General features: G+C 35.5%; 1 protein-coding gene and 1 pseudogene across 2 annotated transcripts in view; one reads left to right on the top strand and one right to left on the bottom strand.

Moving 5' to 3' along the window:
- FOXP2 (forkhead box P2) overlaps positions 1-26628 on the bottom strand; it is a 331388-nt gene that overhangs the window by 182975 nt on the left and 121785 nt on the right. The gene's annotated exons all lie outside the window — the stretch shown is intronic.
- Positions 7928-8098, top strand: LOC134501680 (U2 spliceosomal RNA; annotated as a pseudogene).

Raw genomic sequence — 26628 nt, 5'->3', positions numbered from 1 at the left:
ATAAATATGGAAGACAGCATAGGCTAGACTTGATAAAATAGTGGAAATTAGCCAAGGTCACTGCATAGTAATCATTCAGGAGAATTGAAAAACAGTATGACTACTGTAGTTTCATTTAAATTGTACCTTGAAGTTGTACACTGGCAGAAAACTATCTGATTAAAATAATTCTCAGTAAAAAGGATTATTATTTTTTTATTAGATAAAACACTTACCTGAACTGTAAGCCAAGCATAGGTAAGTTTAGATAAGTATGCTGATTTTTCTAGTTGATAATTGGCAGAGATGGAGAGAAAAGCATGTGTGGCCTATCACATTTGCTGATCTTACTGAAAATTAGCTTAAATCTGAATTGCATAATTGTACTGGCAATAGTCCAGCAATTAAAATATTTATAATAGTGGGCTGGAGACAAGTCCCAGTATCCAACATACTCAGTTTTAACACACTGAGCCTGTAATCCTGCACCTTACTATGGTCTATGGGGTTACTTATCAGCAGACAAGTGTAGCCCTACACTATTAATGTGGGCCGTTGTTTAGTACATGGAGGGAAAATTAGCAGAAGGATGTGCTATCCCATTAGATGTAATGTAACCATCTCTGAATCATAAAATATATATGGTCCATAAAAAATAACCAGAGCATTTTTAATTATTCTTTTAAAGCAGTATCTGAGGATTTACCTGCTCTGTTTACATGTAAAGAGAGGCTTGCTAGGAATTCTGGCTTATTATCTGTAAGGTATCTGATCACTTTTCCTTACTCCTTTTGCCAGCTGGAATGGCCAAACAGAACAGGTTTATGTAGCATTACCCCTCTACCTGTGTCCTTGGAATACCATTCCCCCAAAAAGCAAAGAATTAAAAAAGGACTAAGTTTCAGATTTTACTTTGTTGGAGACCAACCAACCAGCAATCTTAGTTTATGTTTCTTCTTCTTAGTTTATATTTATGTTTCTTTAAAATCCACAACTTTCAGGTCTTGCTTAATTGTCCCTGTGGGTAAAAGGGCTCAAGTAGGAGCGACTAGCAAGTAGCAGAAACTCAGGGCTCCTAAACAATATCACCCAAATTCACAGCAATGTTAGCTTATCGTTACATGTACCAGTTATTTTTAAGTCAAGAATTTAAAACAAAAATAGTACCAATAAAATGTTTCTTTCTTTTATTTCTAAGAGGCTATTTACTGGCAAAAATGTAAAAGAAAAAAATACAGGACAATGTATTTTTAAATAGGCGTAACTAGTTCTGTATGTTACAGAAGACTTTGAAAGTATTTTTCACAAAACAAAACAAATGCAAACACCTAAGGACACACAATTCTCAGTGATTCATACCAAGTTGCTTTGAATCAGCTGCTTGCAATAGGGCAGAGGAATTTAATGTCTCACCCCTCATAAAAGCCAAACCTGTATGTGATCTTTAATGTGTACACAGGGGATCTCTGATCACATCTTTAAGCTTCTTCCAATTGTTCCATGCAAAACAGCCTTCTGATTGACTTAGATTATATGGGTGTGCACATATGCCTGGGGTTTTTGGCACAATATTAATTACACACAATTTATTTAAATCAGCTTTGTAATCTGCTGTTTATTCATACAATGGGGAAAAAAATCGTATCAATTTAGTATCATTTCTCAAGACTACTTTTAAATTTCTTTAGGAACAGAGGTTGCACTAATATATAAAATCTGTTAGGAACAATTAAAACTACACTATAAATCACTGCACTAATGCCTAATGCTGAATATTGAATTGTCATGTAGTTTTAGTATTCTCTTGTAATTAATGTTCCATTTTTGTGAAGTCCAGCAGATAATTTGCTTAAAATTGACACCAAGTAGATTTCATTACAGACTGCAGTTCATTTTTAATATTTTAAGCAGAGCTCCTTAAAACACCAAAAATAATTCACCTATTGCTCTTTATAAAAAAAGTGATATTTATTTAAAATCAGAGTGCTTAGTACCTTTACTTCTCAAATGTTTCCACTGATACCCATTATAATGCTAATGAAAAATCTTTGTAATTTTAACAATAATCTGAAATGCATTCAGCACAATTCAATATTTTTGCTTCACAATGAACAATGATTTTCATTAATCTCCTCCCCCCTGCTTTAATGGCACTTTTTGTTATCCAATACACGTTTTCAGAATGCACACAAGTGTACTATCTATGGATGGGTGCAGGTTAATAGCAGCAGTTCTAATGCTTTACCAAGTGCAATTTGCAACATGATTTCTTAAGCAAAAATAATATTCAGAGATAAAGACTTGGTAGGCTGTTCTCACATTAAATCACATTTTTATTTCCACAAGTACAAGCTGAACAATGTTTTATTGTTATGGATCTAAAGGAAACAATTTAAAACCCTCTTCCATTCTGAATGAGTGCTATTCCATCGCAGTGTAATTTGTTTAAACATCTATCAAGAATGGTACAGGTTATCTCTGGCTAGCTATTCAAACCATGCCAAAAGGGTATTAATGTTGATCAGTTTACTGTTTGATTAGAACAGTACTTAATCATTTTTCCTGCTAAAATTTACTAGACTAAGAGGGAGAAAGAGTTTAGTCCAGAGCCCATATTTCTGATTGCCCAAATCTCTTTACTGAATGCAACTTTATTCAAAGCAATGTCATTGGTTTATATATTTTGTTCCAACTGATTTAAGTATTTTGTTTGTTGTTTATTCATTCAGTCTCTTCTGACTATTTGTGACTTCATGGACCAGCTCACGCCAGAGCTTCCTGTCGGTCGTCGCCACCCCCAGCTCCCCCAAGGACAAGTCTGTCACCTCTAGAATATTATGCATCTATCTTGCCCTTGGTCACCCCTCTTCCTTTTGCCTTCTACTCTCCCTAGCATCAGCATCTTCTCCAGGGTGTCCTGTCTTCTCATTATGTGGCCAAAGTATTTCAGTTTTGCCTTTAATATCATTCCCTCAAGTGAGCAGTCTGGCTTTATTTCCTGGAGGATGGACTGGTTTGATCTTCTTGCAGTCCAAGGCACTCTCAGAATTTTCCTCCAACACCACAGTTCAAAAGCATCTATCTTCCTTCTCTCAGCCTTCCTTACGGTCCAGCTCTCGCAGCCATACGTTACTATGGGTAATACCATTGCTTTAAGTATGTGGACCTTTGTTGTCAGTTTGAGGTCTCTGCTCTTAACTATTTTATTGAGATTTGCCATTGCTCTCCTCCAAGGATTAAACGTCTTCAGATTTCCTGGCTGCAGTCAGCATTTGCAGTAATCTTTGCACCTAGAAATACAGTCTGTCACTGCCTCTACGTTTTCTACCTCTATTTGCCATAATCTTGGTTTTTTTGAGGTTTAGCTGCAAGCCAGCTTTTGCACTTTCTTCTTTCATCTTCATCATAAGGCTCCTCAGTTCCTCTTCGCTTTCAGCCATCAAAGTGGTATCATCTGCATATCTGAGATTGTTAATGTTTCTTCCAGAGATTTTAACTCCTGCCTTGGATTCCTCAAGCCCAGCATGTCACATGATGTGTTCTGCATACAAGTTGAATAGGTAGGGTGAGAGTATACAGCCCTGCCGTACTCCTTTCCCAATCTTAAACCAGTCCGTTGTTCTGTGGTCTGTTCTTACTGTTGCTACTTGGTCGTTATACAGATTCTTCAGGAGGCAGACAAGATGACTTGCTATCCCCATACCACTAAGAGCTTGCCACAATTTGTTATGGTCCACACAGTCAAAGGCTTTAGAATAGTCAATAAAACAGGAATAGATGTTTTTCTGAAGCTCCCTGGCTTTTTCCATTATCCATCGGATATTGGAAATTTGGTCCCTAGTTCCTCTGCCTTTTCTAAACCCAGCTTGTACATCTGGCAATTCTCGCTCCATGAATTGCCGAAGTCTACCTTGCAGGATCTTGAGCAGATTTAAGTATACATTTCATCAATACTGTTTTTAGTAAAGTAAACATCTATGCTGGGGTAGCATACTGACAAGCATTTATAGTTTTTTTTCTATTTGTCTTCCCTGACCTAGGCTTATGAAATAAAGCAACAGATTTTTTTTTATTTTTTTTTAAGCAAAAGAAGTATCAAATGTGCTGAGTTCCCATAATCCATAGTAATGTTTAAACTGACTTGGAGGGATAGAAGTTCCAAAAATAATGGTCAGGAATTCTCACACTACCATTCCAATTTCTTTTTAAAAAGGACATTATCACCAACTGTATGGTTATATGTATATAAAAAATTAAGATTCCTCATTTCCCAATTCTGATTTGTAGATATTACTATTGGCAAAGCATTAACTAACTGTTTATGTTACCACTTGGCTAACTTTAAAAAAAAACAAAACCCTGGCAGAGACTTTTTTCAATTAGAATTTTCAGATTTTAATTTCCAGTGAAAAATGTGCCACTTTGACACATGGATGATTTAATATTAATAACGGTAAAAGCAATGTTGATATTAAAAAGTTTCTTTTTCATAAGACACATATTTTGTTTTCACCCCAAATGTGGATTGAACAAAAGAAATTTGAATAGGGTGGGATATGAAATGAAACATAATTTGTTCCAGGTACAGAACAAACACATTGTGGCTCAGAATCTGACCATTCCAAAAGATGAGTATCACAGTTGCTCATCTCTTGGAACGAAATGAAATCCAGGCCATCTTTGTTGTTTCAGGTTTTGCCAAAACAAAGCTGGAGGAGTCTTATGAAAGAAGAAGATCAAAGCTGGTGGACTTTGCCTCTCTACCCTCATCCTCCATATGGTCTATGTATCTACTCCTCCCCTATCTTCCCGCACTTTCCTGTTACTTTACCTGCCTTAGCTACATGCTGAGCATGGCAACTGGGCCACACAATTCTCCTCTGTCTTGCCACACTTTCCTTTCCCTTCGCTGCACTGCCATTGCCTGCACCGCTGCTTATCCATAACTTGTCTACCCACCTCTCTCCTATTCTTTTTCAATTTTCCTTTCTTTTACCTCCTTTTAGCAATAACTATGTGCTGCCACCCCAGATAACTCTACCTTTTCCTTGCTGTCATAATCTGGAATACAGCTGCTCAGAACACATCTTCTGGTTTGGACCAAACATGTGTTCCAAATTTGGGCATGGACCATCCAGAACTGCTTTTTCCATGCATGGAGCATTCTCCTCATCCATAATATAATTCATATAAGAATAAAGACTGCTGTATTGTAGGGGTTCTCTGAGATTGGTTTTTCATTTGCAGTCCTTTCATTACTGCCTAGGTAACATCTTCAGTGGTATGACTATGGGAAAGTGAGGTTTGTTGGCTAGGTGTAAAATATTTAATTGCCATACAACCTTGCAAATCATTGGGTGGACTGCACTGGTGGGTGGTGTTGTTTTCTATGTGATAGAGAATTCATTACTTGGTTCATGTTATGTTATGCAATCCCATCTCCGGTACCAGGCTTCTAAGAATTTGTGTACATTCTTTCACTTGGCCTGACTTTAATTTCAAAAGCTTCCTAGGTGAACTTGTCTTCGTGCAGTGAAATGAGGTTTCATCATGTCTAACTGCTAACTGGGGTTCATGAAAGTGTTCTAACTTTCTCATTAGTTATTGCAGAGAAAAAATATGTCTACAGTTCATGAGACAATATAAAGGTTGAGGGCAATATTTTCCTAGCCTTTAAGATTAATAACATCCTATTAGCATACTCAATTCTGTCCTCATATATCTCTCTCTTATTGCACAGATCTCAGATGTCAACTTTGTATACAATTGCAAATTACTAAATTTTATCTCTGTACTTTGGTTAGGAAAGACCCTTCTTTGGCAAGAAGTTGGGGAACAGCTGTACTTTAAGAGAAAGAAATGGGAAAAATAAGGTTTTAATAGCTTCCTCTTGATACCAGGTACATATCACTGAGACTGATCTCAGACTTCATACATAGAAAATGCAAGAATTTAGTAGCTCTCTAGTTTTTCTTTTCTTTTATACCAGGGTAAGTTAGAACTGTTTCACCAGATCAGTCCTGTAATTTGATGATGGATTTCAGTTTGTTCCTTCTGATAAGATGTTTTAAGACTGACCTGTACCATGAGATTTAAACTTTGGCCTCTTTATGCCAACTTTCTGCTCTATTAAGACCATCTCAGATCTAGAAACCAGTAATAGCATGGTTTATTAAATGTGCCATTGAGAAAGGAAGAGGAATATTGTAGAAGCTAGAAACAATGCAAGAAGAGAATCCAGATCTCAAAAAGGTCAATCATTATTAATGCACTTAAAAGCATTTCAAAAGAGTATGCTTCTTCAGAGACAATGACTGAATTCACACATTGTACCAATCCATCTTTTAAAAACTAAACCACAATTTAATTTATACAAATCCACAAATCACGGTTTACAAACCATAATAGCTAGGCTCCCATATGGTGCTGTGGTTTGCTTGGTTTGGCTCAGTGTACTGTGTGAACCAAGTAAATGTAAATAGTAATTATTTTTTATCAGGACCAAATGGGCCATGTCTATTTCTTCACTAACTTTATCATTAAGAGATTAAGCTGAAATTTCTGGAACAACTACATTCTCATATTGACAAAACCAGTAACAAACCAGATTTAGGAGCCATAAGAAAGGATTTAGAAGAATGTGTAAGTGAGAGAGAGTTGGTGGGAAATTTTCATTTCGACTCTAGCGAAACTGGTTGTAGAACAACCTTATATATGTCTACTTTTTTGCCTACAAGAGTACTTGTAGGCAAAACAGTAAAGAGTGAGCCTACTAATAAAACAAAGAGGATAACCAACTGACTCCTGCTTTAATTTCAAGTACCATTGAAACTGATAATTCTAAAGAGTCCCTTTTGTGAGATGGGCGGTGATAAATTTGATTAATAAAATAAATAAAAACTGTAGTGATATTTCTATTATTTCATGGTTACTACAGATGCAAGGTTAACCATAAAGGAAAAAATCAACCAGCTACTGGTACTTTAATTCAGATTGGCAATATGTAGATTAGATTAGAAATGACACTCCCTTATAAAGGATTCCCTTGATCAATGCTAGCTTTGGCCCACCAATGTATTGTTACCTCTGGCCAAACCTTTTAAGTTTATCTCAAATCATAATGGCATACAAGTAAAAATAAATAAAACATACGAACCAACAGCCTTGAGGTATAGTAACATTCTAGCTATTTCAGCCCAATCTACCTAAGTAATAAATAAATAAATAAATCATAAGACTGGGTGGCCTTGAGCCAGTCACTCTCTCTCAGCCCTCAGAAGCAGGCAATGGCAAACCACTTCTGACAATCTTGCCAAGAAAACTGCAGGGACTAGTCCAGGCAGTCACCAGGAAAAAACACTGACTTAAAGGCTCCATATCCATATCCATATCCGTGTGTGTGTGTGTGTAGCTGGAGAAGTACCAGCATCTGAGGGAGGAATTAGAGAGGATGTAGAAAGTAAAGGGCAAAGTGGTCCCAGTGGTGGTAGGAGCCCTCGGGGCTGTGACTCCTAAGCTGGGAGAGTGGTTCCAAAAGATTCCAGGAACAACATCAGAGCACTCTGTCCAGAACAGTACAATGCTAGGAACAGCTAAGATACTGTGCAGAGACCTCAAACTCCCAGGCCTCTGGTAGAGGACCCAAGGTTGAGGAAGACACACACCACCCATAGGGGTGAGAATCTATATTTAAAAAAAAAAAAATTCCCTTCTCACCCCTTCCTCTGCTTGATCTTCCTTTCATATAAGCTGATGCCTCAGCAGCTCACCTTTGGGTACCATCTTACTGATGTCCTCCTGGATACTTTGGTTTCATTCAGGACAGTGGCTTTGACACTCACCAGACCAAGGACCCCTACTGGTAAGGTAGATACCATCTGGGATTTGAACCCCAGTCTCCTGCATCAAAGGGCCGTGCTCTAACCACTACTCTGTCCCTAGTATTTATATTGCTTCTTGGCCTTTTGGCTAAGATCAAGTGTAGAGTATCTGTATGTGTATCTATATAAAAATTGGACAAAGAATTCAGGTGAGTAAAAGGCAAATTTAGCCATAACATGATTATAACTTCTTCTTATGAAAATATATGGATCTCACACTAAATCTATAGAAACATCCTAATGAAGTCAGTTTAAAATATATACAATAACAGAAATATTTTATTTCTGTTACTTTGGTAAAACTGACAACACAGATTTTGAGAAAGACAGACAGCACATATATCCAATTACTTTTTTCCTCATTTTTAAATGGTACTGAAATGCAGTTTATTCATATGAGCTACATTAATTTTTCTTAATTTTTTATCTGTATTGCTCTCCACCATCTTTCCAAAAATCTACCTCCCCTCTTAACTGGCATGCTGTACTAGATGCAACAGCTACTTTTGCCATCAAGATAAAGTATTTTAATAGAATGTGGCAAGCAATTAGTATAGCTTGAACAGATTTTTTTTAGCAACTTCTGAATGTTTAATAAATGCAATTTTGGAACAATTTTCATAGACTAACAACAATATTATAATCACCATATTCCTATGTTATGCAACATAAAACTATTTTTTTTTCTTAATAGTTATTGCCAAAGTGTTGTATCTAATACACCCAGAAAAAGGATTATTAATTCTGCTGACACATTTTCAGTATTTCAGTTTCAACTTTCATCCATTCCCAAATAAAATTGACAAACACTGTGCATTCTTATTATTCGATTCCTTTCAATTTCTGCTTGTCAAGATGTCTACAATAATTCAATGCAAAATTCTGCAATTTCAGGCTATGACCGTTGTCTTCTGCCTGGCACCCTGCAAATGTGTTGGGACTTCAACTTCTAGCAGAATCTCTCGGAATCTGCAGTCCCAACATCTCTTCAGGATGCTGGTTGGAGAAGGGAGACTATGCTATTATGGTGAAACAGTGCTCAGTATCTTTTGCAATTCTTTAATATGAACAACAGCTTCTTGAAATCACATGAGGGGCAGCACATGTTCAGAAAGACAGACAGAAACTTTATCTCAGTCATTGGCCAATAAAAATACATTCTACAAAACAAGCAAAGTGACATTATCCCCTAACATCAATAACTGTTACCAACCATCTGCAGGTGAAGCACATGGTGGTATATGTATACATCTATAGATATGAATGATCTTACGTACTTCTGGAGCTTTGTTAATAAAACACAGTTGTTTACTTTTTTAAATAAACATGAGAATTAAACGTTAATTATTTCTTAATTTTATATTTTGGTGACTGTCACATCACATGAAATCCCGTGAGAGCGTCTACCGCCTGAAAAGGCTACCTCTTGGTTTACTGTAGTGTGTAAACCTAGGCATTACATATCTCAGAAAAAAACATTTATCTAAACAGAAATGAGGTAGGTAATATTTTACCCAGTACATGTGACAAGAAGAAACATTCATCTTCCAATTGTGGTTTATAAGTTGGATATTAAAGAAACTATGCAGCAACCTGTAATACAGTCTGAAGTTGGACATTTATCCAATATTGGTTTTCCTTTTGCTGTAAATAAGTCAACATAATATTATTCTACAGGATATTTTAAACTGTTTAGCCAGTTAGGTGCAGGTACATGATATTTTTTGTGATGGTATATGATATTACACATTAACATAACAACATTCTGTGTTTAGCAACAAAAGCCTCATATGACTCCAATATCTTTCATGTGGCCAATCACAAAGCTGAAAACTCAGAGGACCAACGTTATCAAAGAATTAAATAGAGGCATAAAACATATACATAACACATCCGCAATATAGGTTATTTAATAAAGTATATCTTGTTTGCTTAGCTTCACAAAGAAATCAACACTTTTTAGCCATTTGAAACAGTTAAGCAGGTAGCATGAAAGTGAATGACTAATCTTAAAAGAAAAGAAGTGTTGTTTTAACTTATTTCCCTGCAACTTCAGTTATTTCAGCAGAAGCTCAAGAAACTTGGTAAGAGCTGCTTATAAAATAACCACTCTAAGGTAAGCTGTGTTTCTAAGAATCAAGGTAATTTTATTATTACATTAATTAGCACCTCCTTTCTTAAAGATTATGTGTATTACATAATCTATGCTTTAAAAATGTTTGGAAAGGTATGTTTCAGATAATTGCTTTGAGCCTGTTTAGCATTCATTATTTGTACCAAGCTTTTGTATCCATAGAGCACTCATCTGCTCTGCAGAATTAATAAAAGACCATATATTTTTTATTTGGTTAAATTTGGAAAATTATAAGACTAAAGCTGGACATCTACAAATACACACAAAACAATTGTGAAATATAAATTCAATGTATCTTCCCTGCAGATTCTAATTTATTTTTAGAGAGGTTCATAACATTATTATTACTCTGAAAATAAAGTTAATATTCATGCATTCATGTAGTAGACCAAATGCTGGTCACATACATGCATATATTATTTGTGCAAGCTTCTCTCAAAAGGAGTCAGAGAATCCAAATGTCCAGGTAGGGTCAGCAGCTGCTGATAGTAAGGGTGAAATCTAGACTTAGAGAGTTGCTGGAACAAAGGCATTCCATGAGGCTTCCGTAGATTTCTACCCTACGACTCCTAGCTGATCTTTCCTTGAGATTTGACTTGGTTTGCTCTTTTGAATGCAGTCTGCCCAGTGAGTCTTCTCACTTGCACTAATTTAACAACTTTACGATAAGCCTGATAGAGTTATGACAATCTCCATGTAGGCAAGCAATGCCCTTCCATGAGGCTACTACAACTAGTTACAGGCTAAAAATCCTGCATATGTAGCATTTTATGTATCATTACATTGCATATGATACTTACTGTTTAGATAAAGTTGCTAACCAAAACACAAGCATCAATTAAAAATGTTTGATGAATACTAGAACTAAACTTAACAATTACACTGCCTATTAAACATAATCAATACATTTCAGCTACTGAGGATCAAATGATATGATCAAAGTAATTCAAGCTGAAATCACTATTGTGAGTAACAAATTGTAAATGGCGTAACAGCTTGACTGAACATGGGTTACATTCTTCAATTAAAAAGTGGTGAATGTTCTGATACTGGAGAAATACCAAATATTTTAGTGGGAGCTGAATATTGGACCAAAGGCTATTCCAGCTGGGAGGCTATTCCAGCTGGGAATTGTACCCCTAAGTCATATGGATGGTGTCAAGATGGAGATGATAGCTAAGAATTGCTTCAATACAGAAGTAACATCTGGCAAGTCTGCATTCTTTACTGAGTAGATCTATGGTACCCGAGTCTGGCAGTAGTTTGATTTTTTAGAAAAATAGCAGCTCTTGCAGGTTTGGTTAAATAGTAGGTGCAGCAAAAATCACAGGCATCTATGGAGTATATCACCAAAGGCCACATGCAGGGTGTCACAATTTCTCACATTTACCATATGGTCTAAGTATTTAATACTTATTAATCTAATCATGAGGAAATTCTGTATGAATACGGACAGTCCTCCACTTACAAACAAGTTACGTTCCAAGAAGCTGTTCATAAGTTCATTTTGTTCATAAGTCCAACCAAGTATAAACGACGGTGCTGCCAAGTTTATGTATGCAGTGCACCTTTCCCACCTTCTCCTGCCTTCCAGGACCTCTAGGTTGGAGTTGACGACAGATTTGTTCATATTGGCAAAAGTTTGTAACTCAAAAGTTTGTAAGTAGAGGGCTCTCTGTATGTGAAATGCAGTCACTCTTCACTGGATGCTATAAGAGCAATACTTTTGTCACTGGATTTTACAAAGCATTTTCCAGATTTGAGAAGTTTAGGAGTAGAGTTTCTGAATTCATACCACATTCTGCATATTAAAATACTACTACCCAGAAGCAAATTATAGTGGAGATAAGTTTTTGCCAGAATTGAAAGTGACTTGATTCAAAAGTGTACATGGATGCTTACACCCCATTATTGATCAAACAAATTATGTAGAGTGTGTGGTTGGAAATAACAACATGGTACTTAAAGACTTAGGAGCGACCACTATCTTAAACATTCTTTTATCCAATGCTAGATAAATCCATATCCAATCCATATTTGAATGCAAATATGACCCACTTACTTGATGTCAACACAAACCATATGAACCAAACAAACCAAATGAGATAATGTCCATCTTCTTATCTCCTTGCCAAACTAATCTATTTTCTTTTGTGCAGCAGGCAACTCTCTGTTATTTCTGAAAATAGCCCAGGCAGATGCCCACTCACTCAGTGCTCTGGTATACTTACTTTAAAGAAAACTCTACCTTTTCTTTAACTTCTTCCTTAAGTCCTCTATAGAGGCCAGACTGAAAAGGGTGGGAGAGTCTTTTCTCCCTTATGAGAAGATTTAGAGAAGGATATAAACAGTGGGACAAACAAGTAATTTCCTCAACATTTATGTCCTTCTCTAAGTTTCCTAGTACTCACATAAAGCCTCTCCATATTTGGGCTGCTAGAAGGAAAGGTAAAGTTTTACATGAGTTGTAGGAGATTTGGGAGAAGGACAGGAACACTGAGTAAAAAAAGCTGCTGTTCCTACACCTTGCTGATAATTCCTGCAAAGAAAGTAAGATCCTTTTTAAAACTCCCTAGCAAGAATACAAAGCAAGGAAAAGATAGGTAATTTTTTTCTCATTGTCAGCTGCAGCTCAAAGAAGAAAAGAACCAGGCATTTTTCCTGCTATATCTACCTTACTATAGCTCTGTGAAAATTATTCTCCCTATTCTTTAAATTCTCTTCACTTAACGCAAGGATGGGGATGAAACGAAGCAACTGATAAGTCAAGCTGGTTTTTGTAAACTTCTAAGGATAGGTCTACTATGTAATAATCATAATTGATCAGATGGTATTACTGAATTTGAAAGCTCATGCCAATACGATTTAAAATTGATGGTTTTTATTAAGGCCAGTTCATGCTGCAATAAATTAGGGCTAGCAGTGAAAATTGCCATGGAGTAAACATGTGTTTTGCCAGGGAACACACCATGATTCTCCTTATGTTCCTTCATATTATTAACAGAATTGAGTACAGAAGGCAAACTTCTACGTAAGTTTTCCCCAAGTAATATAATATTAGTATCTAATAAAAAGCATTCTTCCTTGTGAAAGTTCATGCTACAATTAAAGTGTTGTTGTTGTTGTTGTTTTCCTACACTTTCTTTAGAGTTTGGTTAATGGTTCATGCTCTGAGTCCTTTATCAAACTGGCCCATCTCTCTTCTGTTGCTATTGCCCATACAATCATCTCTCTCTTTGGGTCTAATCTAAATCACTGCCCAGAGAAAGGGCAGACTGAGCAGTGGCAACTATTCCTTTTATTTTCTAATTCTTACTTGCTTAGAGAAAGCAAGTGAATAGGCAATGAGAAAAAAAAAGAGTGTGGGGGGGGCAGAGTTAGGAGGCTCCAAAGGATAGAGGTGGTATCCTATCTTAGCCCTACGCTGGTGCCCAACAACATCAGCCCTTGATGCCAGTTACTGAAAATGCTCTTTCAAACCCCTTCAGAGGTAACCTTATTTACTAAACAAATCAACATTACATTTTAATGGATTTAGACATCATGATAAAGGCAGAAATGTTTAAAAAATATTTGAATAGAACATTTGGAGCACTTTGTGAAGACTATATTGAAAAACCTAAATCAGATTTTTTCCAATCTGTATTCCCCTGTATCAACACGATCAACTCTTGTTTATCAGTCTACAGCTTATTACACTCTCGTGTAACACCTAGACCTTTCTAATTTAAGCAACTGTTCTCCTTCTCTAATGTGTTTCTTATTGTGTTTTCTTCTCTTAAATGTTTTGGTCTACTCTTAGAAGCATCTGCTCTGAACAGCAACCTTGTAGAACAATGACACCGAAAAATGCCCTCCAAGTTCTTCGATATTTGTAGATATCTGGACACTCTTCTTCAAGAACTTTTAGTAACTTATAAGAATCCTAGAGACTCCTTCTACAATTTGGTATCCTCCAAATGTGTTAGAAAAATAATTCCCAGAATTCCAGTGTGGTACCCTTACAACCCATCTGGAGGTCACTAACAATCCATCTGCACTGGGCTACTGAACTATGTACATTATAAAAGTTCAATAATTCAATTTCTTCTCCTGTTGTTGTCGGGATGTGTCAGATTTCGAAACCATGACTATAAAAACTATTCCAAATATTAAGAAACAGAAATTGATAATCTAAAAAACCACAACTTCATTTTTTATTCTTTAACTATGTTTTGAAGTACGTAGATTTTTATAATAGTTGCACAGTATCTTATTATTTCTATCCAGTAAGTAAAACAAGCACCAGTGAGGCTAAAGAACATATCAGAAGAAGCCTGAAATGAATCAGCCATATAAAAAGCCAGCAGATAAAAGACACGTATCAATTTATTTTTGTTTCAGAATTTGTACTATAGATCTGTACAATGGCAACAGTAATTAAATTTGCAATAAAGGAAAAAACCGCTCTTTCTTTGCCACTATTAACGACATACATACCTACATGATTTCAGATTTTAAAAGCTGATAAAAAGCAGAACAGGCCCAAACCACCAGCCACACATAATGGCTGCCTGAAAATCAGTAAGGGACAAGCAAAGCAAACTACCTCCCCTTTCTTTTAGATCTGTCTCCAGTACCAGAGCTCAGTGATCATAATATTTTTTTTTCTTTTGATCATACTGTATAGTCCGTTCTCTTATAGCATGAATTTACACAACACAAATTCACTCATAGGATGATATCTGTTCTTTTCAATATTTACATGAATTTGATGGTCACCACTTTAACCAAGGCAGAATTCCATTCTCCTAAACTTAATAACATATAGCTGGCTATGCTTCCCTATGCTGATGATACAGCTATCCATCCGCTAACTCAAGTTGGCCTCAGAAGTCATATATGGGCCCTAGTATATTACTGAAAGGAAGAAAGCCTACAGTTAACTATTCCAAAACTAAAATTACAGTTTTCTTGAAGGGATTGAGACACTGCAAACACCAATGACAGATAAACAATAATCTCATAGACCTGGTCTCATCCTTCAAATATCTTGACACAGTATTTCAAATCTTGGGCATCTGGCATGAACAAATTAAATCTCTTTCTGATAAGGCTATCAACAGTGCAAAGCCCTATGGATTTTCTGTTCATACCTAAGGAGATTAGAACCTTTTTAAACCTAAACCTTTTCCCCATATGTTACAGAGCTTCCATTGAGACTTTGACTTAATGCCCTTAGATATCATCCAATCCAGATTCCTAAAAGCATTATTCTGAGTATCTTGCTGAGACTCAAATGTAATACTTTGTTTAGAAATTGGGATGATCCTCTTGGAATCTAGGCCTTGCATATGTGGCTTTATTTCTGGCTTAACCTTCACTTTTCTAGTGATTCCCTGCTTGCCATCATCCTCAATAAATTTTCCTCTTTCTGGAAAGTAAGAATCCAGAATGATTTACACCAGTTTGGCTTCTCAAGTATCATCCTCCTAGCTATTGGGTTATCAAAACTTAGAGCTGCTATCTGTTAGCCCTTTGAGGTAGTCCAGATAAGAAGCAGAACTATGAGCACTAGATCTATCTTTATTGTAAGATTAACAGAATCTTGCAAGACTGAAAGTATTTCTCCCCTTCTCTTTTTATTCTCTGGAAAACTAGGGAGGGTCCCTTCTGAAATGCTTCCCACGCACCCCCTCTCCATCTATTGACTAAGATAACTTTTACATGACAGTTGTCCAATCTGTGGCTCTTCCTTCTGTCTCTCAACATCATTCCTACATACCATTATCTAACAGCATGTGTTTGACATAGGTCTCTGGATTAAACCGGGTGACTTAGGTCATCGACACTGCAACGTATAAAAAGGAAACATTTGACACCAGCAAATTATTTATTCAACCTTACCTACTCAATGCACTGCAGAGCTTTTATGTTACCCATGTTAAAGTCTTACTTTCTGCAGTTTTGGAAGGAAGGATAATAATAACCCTTTTGCAAAATGAACCTGCCCCTTTGATCCGGGGACCCTGAAACTTTAGCCCACAAATTTCTTAGATGTCTTTTCTATAGCAACTTGTGCCCTATGCTTACCAATAGTAATCCTGCTAGCTCAGAGGATACTTCATTTGCTCCCTAATGTTGAACACAAATTGTAATACCTCTAGGAGAGTTGCAAAAGATCTTTCAGTCACCACTGCTTACACAGGAAATTACTCCCTAACTTTTAGAACATTGCTAATATACAATTCATTTTTTAAAATACCTTTTATATTGTCCTATGTCTTAGTTATTTATTGTATTTTATCAGTCACATGCACAAACAGACACACACTTCCTCTGCAATTTAGGATTTAGTACATAGCATTTTAGAGAGCCAGTCTGGTGTCGTGGTTAAGACATTAGGCTAGAAACCGGGAGACTCTGAGTTCTAGTCCTGCCTTAGGCACAAATCCAGCTGCGTGACCTTGGGCCAATCACTTTTTCCAGCGCTAAGAAGGAGGCAATGGCAAACCACTTCTGAAAAACCTTTCCAAGAAAACTGCAGGGACTTGAATGGATATATATATATATATATATATATATATATATATATACATACATATACATATACATATACATATATATATATATATAGAGAGAGAGAGAGAGAGAGAGAGAGTTTTAATATTTTATTTACAAAGTATTTTTATAATCCTGTTGATACATTTTAATATTTAAATTTCTTAGTATCTTACAGTATTATCTGAATTTATAGTGATGTAGTGAATTACGTTATTCATATTCAAATCATTATTCATGATTTTAGAAAACATCTATGCTTTTTAATCTGTATTTTGTAACATCTTATAATAATTGCATAAAATGCTGGTCAGTGACCATAATAAAGTTAACTAACATAAAGTTCAAGGCTTCATAGCGCAAGCATGTTTATGCATGATCTTCCCAATTTTCAATTTTGCGCTAACAAGAAATGGTAGATGAACGTGGCAAGCATCACCCAGTTAAATGCAAAGGCTTGAGTTTTACACTTTTTAACATCATTACTGCTTAAGTGTGCTTCCCTCCCAACTCCCCGAATGTTAACAAGAAGCATACTGGTGATAAAAATTTCAGGTGAAGGAAGTAAAAGAAAAGCTTTATTGATTGAGGAAAAGTTTGAAATGAAAGAACATGTGACATTGTGCATGCAACTGACCTAAATGAGGCAATGTTATGGAGAATCAGAATAAATGTTGAAAACAAGTTTTTTAACAGGAGAAAGTAAAAGTGCTACAAAGTCTATCAGAACAACACATAAAGAACTGGAAGAACAGGAACATCTATTAAGTGTTTGGATTGAAGATCAGATGAAGAAGAGATAGAGGACACGTTTTTTCATTATAAAAGAGAAAATATTAGCAATATATGAAGATATGGGGGGGGGGGAGCTGAAAATCCTGAAAGAATGCTTCCCTCAAATGTGTTAAGTATTTTATTAGGATTATTTATTGTGTTTGTTAATGCTTGGGTTATAAATGTGTTTTCATTCTTCAGTGGTCTACCCCAAAGTTATGTTTCCTTAAGTCCTGTTATTCGTGTTATCCATGATTTTGCACAGCACAAAGGTTTCTAAGAAGAAAATTATCATGCAATATGAGAACTGACAGTACTAATTTTCAGCCACTGATTATTGGAGAAATATAGTGCTTTAATTTTCTGTTGCCCTCTGCAAAACCTCTCTATCCATGGGAATATCCATATTTTTAAGGTCAGAGCAAACAGGATTATTTCTTGTATAATGCACAGCAACCAGGTTGATAGAGTAAGGACTACTAAACAGGACATTGAAGGTATCCTGAATTTGTGGGAAGTGTAGTGTTTTTAATGACATCTTGATACAAGGTCAATAGCAGGTCCTGGGCAACAGCCAACCAGACTTGCATGCCTGCAAGGGCATTTTCAGTTAAAACTCTGGCAGCTTTTTCTATGCCAGTTCCAGTTTTTAGTTACCTGAAAAACAAGGCCACATAACATACTCAATATAACAGGAGGAATGAGAAATTGGCCAGACCCTCTCTCTCACAAAGCAGCCATCTTACAAGGCATACTAGGAAAAAAACAAAAAACAAAACCCTGCTAACTTGTATGTCCAGGAGCATCTCCAGATAGAGAAGTACGCTCAAGCAACAGGTCTGAATCTTAAGATGTCGGTCTCATCCTAATTGATCAAAAACTAAACATCATTCTCTCTCAGCCCACAAAGTTGTTGTGGGGAAAAATAGAAAGAAGTACTCTGCATTGCCAAGTTGAACTCCTGAAAGAAAGGTAGGATGTAAATCCAATTATATAGATAGATACTTGTTAGTATCCCGGTATCATCCCTGGATTAAACTTCAGGTTGCTTCTCCCTATTGTGTTGATTGCTGATTTGAGGAATAATAATAATAACCACCCAACTCCTAGCAACTCTGTGTTAGAACTTTTTCAGAATTAGAGAGGAAAAAGATGGGGAGGAGGCTGATAGCATCTTAATAGCACTGCAACTCCAAACTACAGAAACGTTAGTAAGCGATTTCATGAAAATAACCTGTGAGCCAAGATAAGACAGTTTTCTGCAAAAGAAAAGACCAAAGGGGAGGAACAGCTCTCTCCACATCACTTTCTGAGAGGAGTCTTACAAGAATAACCAGAATTACTGCAACTGAGGGATTGGCAAACTCAGGAAACAAGAACCACTTGGATTTCATGAAAGATCTTTGTTCTAATAGGATACCTGATGATCCAGCAGGCCTCCACCCTTTTAGCCTTCCAGAAGGCAATCAAGACCTACAGTAGCTGTTTACCCAGGTGCTGGGGTAGGGTGATGGGAGCCTGTGAGTGATCGTTGGGGCATCCAAAAGAATGACTGTGCGAGGTTTTTAGTTTTTGTTTTATGCTTTTTTATTTTTATTGTTGCTGTGAGTCTCCCAGAGTTGTGCTCTAAGATGGGCAGCCATACAAATATTTTAAATAAATAACATGATTTTGAAAGCCTACCAAACATACCTAGTATAATTAAGGGGGAGTTACTGTGTCTCTTTCTAATGCTTTCCTCTTCCACGAGACTTAAAAATCTCCTCTGTGATGGCCCTACTTCCTCTCTTGTCTTGCTGTTTCCTTTGTGATCCCATGTTCTGTTAGACACTCTATCCCAGCAACCTACTTGGCAAGGCAACCAAGAATGTGGTAGTTGATGGCCTTAAAAACCACTGAGAGACCAAAGAGATCCACCAGGATCTTTAAGGACATATTCTCCACTGTATATCTCCCCACAGGACACATAAAGGTAGTTCTGAATTGGGATCCATTTTAATGGGAAGTTAATCACTTTCTATAAGAGAACTTATAATTAGTCTTGTAATAATCATTACAATTTGAACAAAGTATGAATGTTATCTGAAAACATTTAACAATTCCAAGTAAAATATCTTGATCCTTTTGGTAGAAAGATGGAATATATCTGTCCATATGGAGTATGCAGTATTTAATAATGTATGCCATCCTGAAAATATTTGGAGACAAATATGCTTTCCCTTTAGCATTTTATCAGTGTTACACACATTTAAAACAATGGAGTTTCAGATGTTGATCCATAGTGAATTTTTTAACAGGCCATCCATTTTATTCAGTAAAACTATGCTATTTATTTGGAAGAAGAAATGCCTGATAACAATGAGTTTGATGCAGGGGCAGAGTTAATGAGTTCCTTCAACTTAGTGCCTTGTAGCTATTGTATGTACTTCATTCACTGAGATGCAGTTTCCAGAATGGGAAATATACCTATGAGAAACAATGACAACTCAGAAGTAGGAAGTATCATAAATATTTCAGTATGGAAAATCCTTCATGGATTATCAGCTTTATTAAGATCCTAGGTTTGCTGCAGATTTTGCTGTGTAAATATGTGTAACTATGTAAATATGTTTCTTGTATTTAAATACCAGATCATGTCAGAGAGATATATCCCCCTTTATAAAGAAATAGAAAAGGCTAAATAATTTGGAGGGACATACATAGGCTCTCTGTCTGAAGGTCCATGGGACACGAAAGTGGTTATAATAATATGATTATAGGAAGCTGGAATATAGGAATTACTGAGAGTAATTGAAGATGATTTGGCTTGGTATAAAGCAACCCCCCACCCTTGTTTATGCAGTAATGCCAAAGACTCTACTGTTTCAAGCAAATGACTGGATGCTCTGAGTAGTGTGGGAGATTCCACAGAAAATCTGGAACCAAAGTTCCATGAGGAAGGTGCTTTATTGTTGTATGGCATTATCCATTCTTGAGTGGAAAAGATAACAGCTTTCTGCACTAAGTACATTTATTCTCCCTTTTTGTAAGATATGTTCAGTGCAACAAAATGTTCTTCAGTTAAAAGATTACCAACACCAACACACTTTGGTGATGAATGTGAGGAGGAGATATTTGATCCAATCTGCACTGGCATTCAGCTGACAAGACAAAAATGAGTGCATATCATAACAATGCATACGAATTATCTGGTTTCTGATCATTTCCAGAACCACCTCTAGGAAAGTGATACTTTAAACACAACCTTCTCGCATGTATCTGTTCATTCTATTGTTAAACCATTAAGAATGGTTTATTAATATTCAGTCTAACCCCTGAAACTTAATTCATTAGATCTAATTCCATCCTTCTGGACTTCTATGCTGCTTGAGCATTCCTTTCTTTGAAGTTTTACCTAAAAAGCAGCATATAAATATATTAAGGGGAGATAGGCGGTGAATATTCCCACATGAGGGGGAGATGGGCGGTGAATAAATTCATTAAATAAATAAATAAATCTCTCATGACTTATTTATACCACTTGGGGAGAGATTATTTTTTTCAAGTTAATATTTTTATTATCAGTATCTTCCTTTAGCACTTAACTAACTTGGAATCTCAGGTTTGGAATATTTATATCAAATAACAGCATGCATATATAAACTAAAATCCTTGCCTATTGTTAGAGAAATTCCACACTCATTTATGAACATGCATTTATTACCTAGTGTATTTGCTGTATAGTTTTGCTATTACAACTGTGTAAACAAATATATTACAACTATGTAACAAGCTGAACTATTCAGCTTGCTGGGTCAATGGTTTGTGCTGAAACCAACAGACACTTGGATATTTATTATAATCTATTTTTGTGCCTCAAATAACAAATACACTTTTAAAAGCCTGGGATACATTTATGTGAAAAATCTTAATACTTGCTAAATTCTGTCTCCTGGGTAAATGTTAGAAAAATTTAACAAAATAAAATAAAAATCCATCTAGCAATAAGCACAAATACAAAGAAAACACATTTAGTAATATTAAGGGGGATGTTTCAAAAGAGTGTACTGGGATTTGCTTGTGGCACATAAGTACTTAAGAACAGAGAAATGGGTATGCTGAAATTGCTCTGAGATATTATTTCTAGGGTTATTCATTTAATGACCAATTATTCTATTCCACACTATAGATTATTTTTTTAAGAGAGATAATCTAGTCATTATTAAACATTTGTATGGTGCTTTTGAATCTACAAATTGCTTTACAATTCATATCTCATTTGTTCTGCTAGCTCTTTGCATTGGGTACATGTGGAAATGAAGCTGAGAGAATCATTTTCCCAAGGACATCCAACAAAGACAAACTGGGATTTGAAAATGAGTCTAATAGGATAAAGTCTAATACTGCACAATAAAGAACTCATTCAGTCAGTCGACGAAGAGTTAAACACAGATTCATTATTTTTGCTTCTGAGGATACATTTTTCAGTAGGTACCCAAGATTGTTCCAGCACACCTGGCATGATGTTAAACCAGAAAAAGCCTTTCATCATCAGTTTGTCCTAATCAGCTGAGGTATTCCAAGGCAACACCAAATGAGTGCCCCAAAACCTAATGTAAGAATTTAATTTGATAGGTTAATTTAGGATCTGTATCATAAAGAGTTTATCATGCACATACCGCCCAATTCCTTATTCCCATCATCCTATTTATTGTAAGTCTTCTTTGTCTTCTGTCTCTTCTTCCTTCAATCCTCAACTTAGTCCATTGCTTTATTAGGAATGTGCCCTCTTAATCACTTCCCTTATTCCTAATCATGTGATGTTCCCCCTTTCCCTATGAATTCTTTTTTTAAAAAAATCCTACCAACAGTGCGAAGCGGTTTCAGTAGAAATTATGGTTTATACTTGTTTTGTTTCACAAAATGAGGGAAGGCAGATATGCTACAAAATCTGACAAGGAAAAGTCAAGACTAAACTAATAAATGCAGTGATATGCTGTAGATTTAAGTACCTTCCTAGTCACCCAAAAGAAATAAAAACAAAATTATTTTGACTTGCCACTGTATCATTCAAGCCCTTTCAAGTATATGTGCACATAATGGGCCTCCAAGACATATACTCCAATGGCTTATTTGAGATCTAAATAGTCTATATAGAAGTCCATAATTCCAGTCATCTATCTTTCATACATTTTTCCTGCCTGCTAAGATGTTTCTGTCACATCCCTTTTTCTTAATAGAAGAAATACTAACAGTTATGATGAAACCTTTCTCCTAAGTAGTTGGATAGTTTAGAAACAGTATGTATGATTTCACAGAAATTTGGCTTGTAACCTGGCAGCAAGCACATCTGTATGTCTTCTACCTCTGTCTTTTAATTAGAAATGTGTTCTAATTATCTCAAATCTTTTGACCTAGATTCCATGCCATCAAATATTCTGTTACCAAATATCCACTATTAGAAAATACTTTGTTATTATATCAAGGATAGTTATTTGCAGGCTGGATTAAAATTTCATTGTATTTTGTTTGTTTGTTTGTTTGTTTATTGGATTTCAATGCTGCTTCAGTAATATAATTTCAAGCAGCTTGCACAATTCAATACAGTACAATATAAACATAATACAATAAAAGTATAATTAACCTAATCAATACACAACAAATATTCAAATAACCCAACATTCATAACACAGGATCTTCCTTTTCCTTGCCAGGAAAAACTTTATGATAATGAACCCACTTTAACTTCCAGTCCCTGAACGCTCTATGGTTAAGCAGGGTTTCAGCTTGGCATATACATGTAATTGTTTTTCCATAAAATAATAATAATAATAATAATAATAATAATAATAATAATAATAATATAAAAAGTAACACACAATCTCTAAACCGAACCATTGCTTTTTTCCAGATGCCCTGAGTTAAAGGAGACTTTTCTAAGTAAATAATAAATTTGATCATTTCTCCAATATTCATATTTATATTCTAAATGGATCCAGGAAAAAAACAACACAATTGAGCTAATGCCATAATTGGGCTTATGTGAGTTAGCCACCCCAGTTACACATTAACTTATCCAGTTAAGCTTTTCTTAAGATACAAGTTATGCACATGCTTTTATTTTTAGGATGCAAACAAGAAACCATTCTATTTTTTTTACCTCTGTGACACTGAAAATTCTAATCCCATCAGTCATAAGTATATAATTTTGTTTTTATGAGATGAAGCTATGCCAAAGTAAAATGAAGCAAAGGAAAACAAAAACACTGAAAAGAAGAGAAGCCAACTGTCAAGTTCCTAAATTGCCATACGTAATGGCACTATAACTGTAAATGAAAGTATATGTGGTATGGCAAATATATGTATGACTTATCTGTAGAAACCATGGAACAATATAAATACTCTAGCATGGTTTATTGGCAAATTTAAAAGCATTGTTTAGAGGGTGTATTAAGAATTTTCAGTGGGAAACTGCATTTAAATCAATTATTTACATATACCTTTTTCTTGTGGATATAAATCATTATTTATGTCCTGGCATTATCACAACCAAGCAACATCATAGCTTCAAAACTTCAGGCAAAGAGCAGTAAATATAAGGCAATGTAATTTTTAAGAAATGAACTGCAAATCTTGATTAGACAACTATTTTTAACAATGCTCCTTTATAAGAAGATAAAACCTATAGAACAATAGAAACTAAGTCTTTGCAGTATTGTATTTTCCCCTCATGATTGGCAAATAGTGAGAGGTATCTGTAATAGATACTCTTGTTTGCAAGTTTGCTCATTAAAAGAAAAGCAAGACACACACACACACACAATCATAGGGCTTATGTTTAAAAAAATCAAAGGATGTTTGGCATCTTTTACTGACTTTGAATGAAACTATGCAATATTGTTAAAATAATAATAATAATAATAATAATAATAATAATAATAATAATAATATCCACTGAAGCTGCTTGTTTCATTGTGTAACTGTTCTACAACTAAATAGCAAAAGCAAACTTTTTAACTTTGCTTTTGCTATTTAGTGTCAAACTTCTTCAACAGCATTACTTTCTCAATCAATGTTTTTGTAAATTAAAATCATAACATAGGCTTCTTCATAGGTGAGAGGGACACAACTGCATACAACATATTAATATTTTATTTATTGCACGCACTTGTATTAAATTTTTTTATTTTATAATCTTGTTTTTATAATTTTTAGATAGCTTTACAATAAGAAGCGGTATGCACATATTTTAATAAATAAATAAAACAAGAAGGTGGGACTTCTTTAAAAGACTTTTATGTATTCAGATACGGCTGATTTTGGAACTCGTGTTTGCCCTCTGGTAAGCAGAGGAACTCATGTTTGCCCTCTGGTGAGTTATTTGCCCTATTTCTTCTTCCCTTTTGTGTAACCTGAAGTGCCCTTTAAGTTTGCTATCATTACTGTATTCTTCCTGTGGTAGACTACTAACAACAACAACAACTAATTATAGGAAGAGGCGGAGTATGGAGAGCAAGTTAGTTTAAAATTTGTGTACCTCACTGTTCTTGCTCAAATGTCGTATCAGTGCAGCTGACACCAGGTGAACACCAGTATTGTGGTGTATATACCTGTTTTAAATACCTGCTGTAAATAATGTCACTGTACATAGTAAAAAAGCATACAAGCCTCCACTGTCTTGCTTTTCTGTGGCAGTTGCCACCCTTGCAAAACAATACACCTCCAGTTCAAAAAAGAGCCCCGTCACACTATGACAATCAGCTAACAGCAATATATTAGCTTTGGTTATGTCTCCTCTCAATATAATGGAGACACGACACTAGCCTACAATACTGGACAGTTATAAAGAATAATTACACCACATACCGAAAGTGCAAGCAAAACACTAGGCAAAAACACTAAGAAAACAATACTACACAAATAGGACTTCTCCCATGCAATGAATTCTCCTCTCCTGGGAACTATCCCTTGTACCTCAATCTTTTCTAGATGATCCCAAAATATTCTGGCATAGGTTTGTGGTATGTACAGTCAGAGGATGAGAGAAGATTCCATTCCAATGAACTATTATTCAACTTTTTGTGTTCCTTTTACCCCAATGTTTGGGAAAACAATTATTCAAATTCTGCAGATAAGTAATTTAGAAGATTTTTGAATGATAGTTTGGACCCAAACCATCCTTCCTACAATGGAAATATCTGGTAAGTAACAGGTATGTTACATCTGAAAACAAAAGTGTCCCCCAAACTAAATCTTATTAGTTTGCACAAGTCTTCTCAAGCCTTGTTATAATTCTATGAATTTATTCTATAGCTTTAATTTGCTTAGAAAATATCACATGAGCATTCCTGGATCACATATCCATAAAATTTCTCATAATATATATGTTGTGGCACTAATGTATATTGTTCAGTAGAGTGCAGGGGTGTATACAGTAGCAGTAATATCTATTTTCAACAGCCAACCCTTCTTTTTGATCCACAAAATATTATTATTAAAGTATCAAGGATTGAGCTAATTTCATTACAACCACTTACTGTCACCTTCCCATCTTCCATGACATTGCCCCACTTTCCACGTGCATACGTTAAACACTTTTTTGTTATGAAAGATACACCAGTGAAGCACTCCAAAGACTAATGTTGCCTTATATACATAAAACAAGTCAACCTCAGTCAATGCTTCTCCGACATATTCTTTCATTATGCCCTTGGCCTTTTACTTTGATATTTCTTGTGTTATGCAGCTTCTTTATAAAGTATTAACTGCTGTCTCAGCCTCTTGCTCAGTTTTGCTTACTTCTGTCTTTCCATGTTTGCTGCAATTATTAATGATTAAGTAGTAAAGAGAGTGATACAATTTCTGAATGCCTTTTATGTGGCCATTGTTTCTGTTAAAAAAGTTCCCCATACTGATAGAATGAAAATCATATTAAGCAAGGCTTGCAACTATGGGCTAAATTAGAGATACTTTACCATAGAAGGATTATTATTGATTCACTTGTGGTTGCATCAATGGTTACAAATGTTCTGATAGTTCTGGCAAAACACAGCTGCTGTTACTTATGGCCAAGTCTTCTGAAAATCTCTCCCGTGACTTTCTCACATCATAAAATGTAGAACACTCCCCCTTCTCCATTACAACCTCATAAATGAACAGAGTATCACCATTCCATCCCAGGCGTGCGGATAATATTGCCACATTAACCATCACTGAAATAGTATCACCCAAGTAACATGCTAATTAGATCATGTAAAACATGCCTTTATTCATGTCTGTTCTTTGATACAAATACAGTCTTCCAAAATAATTATGGCATGTTTGTTTATAATGATTATATCC

This window comes from Candoia aspera, chromosome 7 (genome assembly GCF_035149785.1).
Source record: "Candoia aspera isolate rCanAsp1 chromosome 7, rCanAsp1.hap2, whole genome shotgun sequence".
Lineage (NCBI taxonomy): Eukaryota > Metazoa > Chordata > Lepidosauria > Squamata > Boidae > Candoia > Candoia aspera.
The sequence above is the reverse complement of the archived record's forward strand: the minus strand, read 5'-3'. Positions and strand labels throughout refer to the sequence as shown.